Below are 4,794 nucleotides of genomic sequence, written 5' to 3'. Positions count from 1 at the left end.
GGCGGTGGTCTTCGCCCACAAGATTTGGCGACATTACCTCTATGGAGTTCGGTGTACCATTTACACGGACCACAAGAGTTTGAGGTACCTCATGGATCAGCCGAATCTGAACATGAGACAGTGTTGGTGGTTGGACGTGGTGAAGGATTATGATTGTGAAATCCTTTATCACCCGGGGAAGGCCAATGTAGTGGCCGATGCGCTTAGCTGTAAGGCGAAACTTATCAAGGATGTGTGTATGAGGATGACGGTAGTGACTCCACTGTTAGAGCAGATTCGGGAAGCTCAGCAGGAGGCTATGAAGGAGGAGCATCGGAAGAGCGAGCGAATAGTGGGTCAAGTCGCCTCTTTCGATTAGGATAGTCGAGGATTATTGACACTACACCGTTGGGTGTGGGTGTTGTATCACAAAGGTGTGCGCCAGATCTTGATGGAGGAGGCGCACAAATCCCGATTCTCCATTCATCCAGGGGCGAAGAAGATGTATAGGGATCTTCGTCTGGACTATTGGGGGCCCTGCATGAAGCAGAATGTGGCTTGGTACGTCGAGCGATGCTTAACCTGCAGGAAGGTCAAGGCCGAGCATCAGAGACCGCACAACAAGATGCAGCCGTTGGATATCCCGTTGTGGAAATGGGAAGATATTACGATGGATTTTATCACAAAGCTTCCCAGGACTGCGTGTGGAGTAGATTCGATTTGGGTCATCGTGGATCGATTGACCAAGAGCGCCCATTTTATTCCGATCCAGGAGAGCATCTCGGCCAAAAAGTTGGCCGATATCTATATCCGGGAGATAGTGGCGCGACACGGGGTTCCGGTGTCAGTAATATCAGACAGAGATGTGCGTTTCACTTCCAGGTTTTGGAAGAAGTTTCATGATGATTTGGGCACTCGTCTGCATTTTAGCACCGCCTTTCACCCGCAGACGGATGGTCAGAGCGAGCAGACCATCCAGACTTTGGAGAATATGTTGCGGGCATACGTGCTAGACTTTGGTGGTAGCTGGGATACCTATATTCCCTTGGCTGAGCTCTCGTACAACAATAGCTACCATGCGAGTATCGACCGCCCTCCTTTCGAGATGTTATACGGAAGGAGGTGCAGGACCCCGATATGTTGGGGTGAAGTTGGCCAAAGGGTCATGGGGAGCACAGAGGTGGTGCTCAAGACGACCGAGAGAATCCAGCAGGTTCGAAGTAGGCTTCAGACTACACAGAGTCGGCAGAAAAGTTACGCCGACAAGCGCCGATCAGACCTGGAGTTCCAGGTCAGGGATATGGTACTCCTGAGAGTATCGCCTTGGAAGGGCGTCATTCGATTCGTGCTAGACTTCGGGCCTTTGCATGGCTGAATAAGATTAAACCTTAAAACCCTAACTTAAACCATACTCAAAACCACCAAACTCTTACATGGACAAAAAAGGGACAATCAAGCAAGCATTTTTATGACTTTAGATGTCCTAAAACTCATGAAAGGATAACAAATATACTCTGGAGTACACCATACTCACAAAGATCCAAACTCGGGACAAAAAGCTTATAAATAACCTCATTAAGCGATCTAGAAAGAAAAGCACAAAGGTATGAACTTTATAGCTTTGGAAGATGAGCAATGTGAAGTAGAAGCTGGATCCAAAGACTAGAATGCACCACCTTCTTCTCCAATAACTTTCTTCTTTACCAAGAATGCCCAAGAATCACAAACAAGCTCCAAAATCTCACTCACAAGGCTACGGTTCAATATATAGGGTTTAGAGGGAATGGAGGCCGGCTAATGAATGTCCAAGGGTGGTATAATGTGTTTAAATAGGGGTTACAACTCAAAATTAGGGTTTAGGAACACCATCGGGTACGCCCGACGTACTCACACGTATGCCCAGCGTACTCCCTCCACCGTGTTGACCTCATCGCCGACTTACGCTTGGAATATTAGGCTCGTATGCCCAACATAAGTGACCATAATGCAAATTATTATGATAACCAAGGGCTAAAATGGAAATACCTAATAATGGATGTTACACCCAACACCCATGTATAACCTCTATCTTCATACTATGACCATCAAATTTTGCATGGTTGAAGGGCCCTCAAAAACATCAAGATTTACTATTCTAAACTTCTGGAGTAACTTATACTCATTTAGCATCTGGTTCCTGGTATGTAAATCTTATTTGAGTGTTTTCCAATTTTAGCCTTGGACTCGGCGAGTCATAGGCCCGACTCGCCGAGTAGAGCCGGGACACAGGACACGTTATAAGTTGGCGACTCGGCGAGTCCATATCCTGGACTCGACGAGTCACCGCTATTGGATGAAACCCTAAGTTTCAAGGGATTGCACCCTATTTAAACTCTCATTCTACCCCAATCTCACCCCCATTCACCCTCAGAGCTCTATACCTTGTTTAAGAGTTGTTTCCTTGTGAGTTTGAATCATCTGGGTGCTCTCTTGAAGTTTTGGAGTAGGAAAAAGAGTAGATCAAGAAGAAGAAGAGGAGGTCAAGCATCTTTGAGCTTTCTCAGTGTGTTCCCTAAGGTATGACTTGATTTTCCCTTTGCTTTCATGCTTATAGTCCCTTATAGCTCCATTAAAGTCTTTGTTGATCTATTTGCAAGCGTGTGTATGTGTGGGGGTTCGTAATAAGTTGAGTAACCTCTAGATCTAGGCATGGTTGAGCTCCAGGAGCTCAGATCTACTGCCTTTATGGACCCATGTTGCATGAAAACCTTAGATCTTCTCTTTTGGTGCATTTTGAACCCTAAAACCCTCATAGATGGATATTTACACGTAAAGTTGGAAACTTTACGTGTTATTCATGCTCTAGGAGCCCAGATCTACGAATGGTATGGACTGGATTCGAGCAAAATCGCGTTTACGGCTCTTGCATGAAGCAAACTCGGCGAGTTGCTCATCTGACTCGACGAATCTGGTCGCGAGTCTCCGAGATTGTCCCCTTTTAGCTGTGTCGAGTTGTGTGGTGAGTCCAGGTTGGACTCGGTGAGTTGGAAGCCAAAACTCACCCATAATGGAACTCGGCGAGTTGATGCCCAGACTCGGCGAGTTCAAGGCAATCTCCTTAGATCAAGAACAGATTCGGCGAGTTGTTCATACAACTCGGCGAGTCACAGTATAAATTGTTCATCGGATGAAGATGAACTCGGCGAGTTGTTCATACAACTCGGTGAGTAGGATGAAGGACTTGAACATCAGTTTGGAAGGAAAACTCGACGAGTAGAAGTGTAGCACCTGGTTTCCGGTATGTGAATTTTATTTGAGTATTGCCCTATTTTAGACTTGGACTCGGCGAGTCATAAGGTCCGACTCGCCGAGTAGGGACGAGACAGAGGACACGTTTAAGTTGGCGACTCGGCGAGTCCATATCCTGGACTCGGCGAGTCACCGCTGTTGGATGAAACCCTAAGTTTCAGGGGTTTGCTCCCTATTTAAACCTCATATCTGCCCCTTGCCAGCCCCCATTCACCCCCAGAGCTCCCAACCCTCGTCCTAAGCTTGTTTCTTGTGAATTTGAGGCTCTTGTGTGGATTCTTGAAGGTTTTGAGGCAAGGAGGGGAAAAAGATCAAGAGGAAGGAGAGCCATCCAAGCATCATTGTGTTATTCAGCAGGTTTCATTGAGGTATATCTCGTTTTCCCCCTGTTTCTATGCTTAAGATTTCATTTAAGGCACTCTTGAGCCATTCCCCAAACTTGTTTGTGCTTAATGTTTCGTAATAAGTGGGTTGGCCTTTAGATCTAGGCAAGATTGAGCTCCAAGAGCTCAGATCTGTTAGCTTTATGGACCCATGTGGCTTGTTCATCCTAGATCTACCCTTTTTGAGGCATTTTGGACCCTAAAATCCATATTAGTGAAGATCCACACGTAAAGTTGGAAACTTTACGTATGATTCGTGTCTTAGGAGCCCAGATCTATGAATGGCATGGACTGAAATCAAACAAATCGGTGTATCTAGTGGATGCATGGCGACGACTCGGCGAGTCGCTCATGTGACTCGGCGAGTCGGCCTGCGAGTCACCGAATTGGTCCCTTTTAGACGTATCGAGTTGAGCCGTGAGTCACAGGGGGTGACTCGGTGAGTTGAAAGCTGGACTCACTCATGATAGGACTCGGCGAGTCAATGCCTGACTCGGCGAGTCCAAGGCAATCTTCATAGATCAAGAACAGACTCGGCGAGTTGTTCATACAACTCGGCGAGTCTTAGCATATGTGTTCTTCGGATGAAGATGAACTCGATGAGTTGTTCATACAACCCGACGAGTAGGATGAAGGAGTTGAATGACAGTTTAGAAGATGAACTCGTTGAGTCATAGCCTAACTCGACAAGTAGAATCAGGGACCCAGGACAATAGTTTGCTAGGGACTCGGCGAGTGGAGATCCACTCGGCGAGTCGGGTAAACTAAAAGTTGACTCTGATTTGACTTAGGGCTAGACCAGGGGTAAAATGGTCTTTTTACCCAAAGGACAGTTAGCAGTGTATGATTAAGTTTATAGTGGGAATTACAGCCGGGGAGTTTCCGGAGCAGCAACAGCAGTAGTAGGTGATCAATTCCCACACAGACCAGCAGCTATTTCGAGGTGAGTTTCCTTTCAGTAGTAACGGGGCTAAGGCACCAAGGTCGGCCCGTATAGATGAGACGATAGTATTATAGTGTGGGCCGAGCCCGTATCTATTAGTCGAGTTGATTGTGATATATACCAGTATGATAGAACTGTTTATACTTGTTGTCTGTGTGATACTTGTATGATATGTGTTGACGGTTGGGTGTGGGCGAGGCC

Source organism: Lactuca saligna, chromosome 2, assembly GCF_052625555.1.
Source record: "Lactuca saligna cultivar CGN05327 chromosome 2, ASM5262555v1, whole genome shotgun sequence".
Lineage (NCBI taxonomy): Eukaryota > Viridiplantae > Streptophyta > Magnoliopsida > Asterales > Asteraceae > Lactuca > Lactuca saligna.
The sequence above is the reverse complement of the archived record's forward strand: the minus strand, read 5'-3'. Positions refer to the sequence as shown.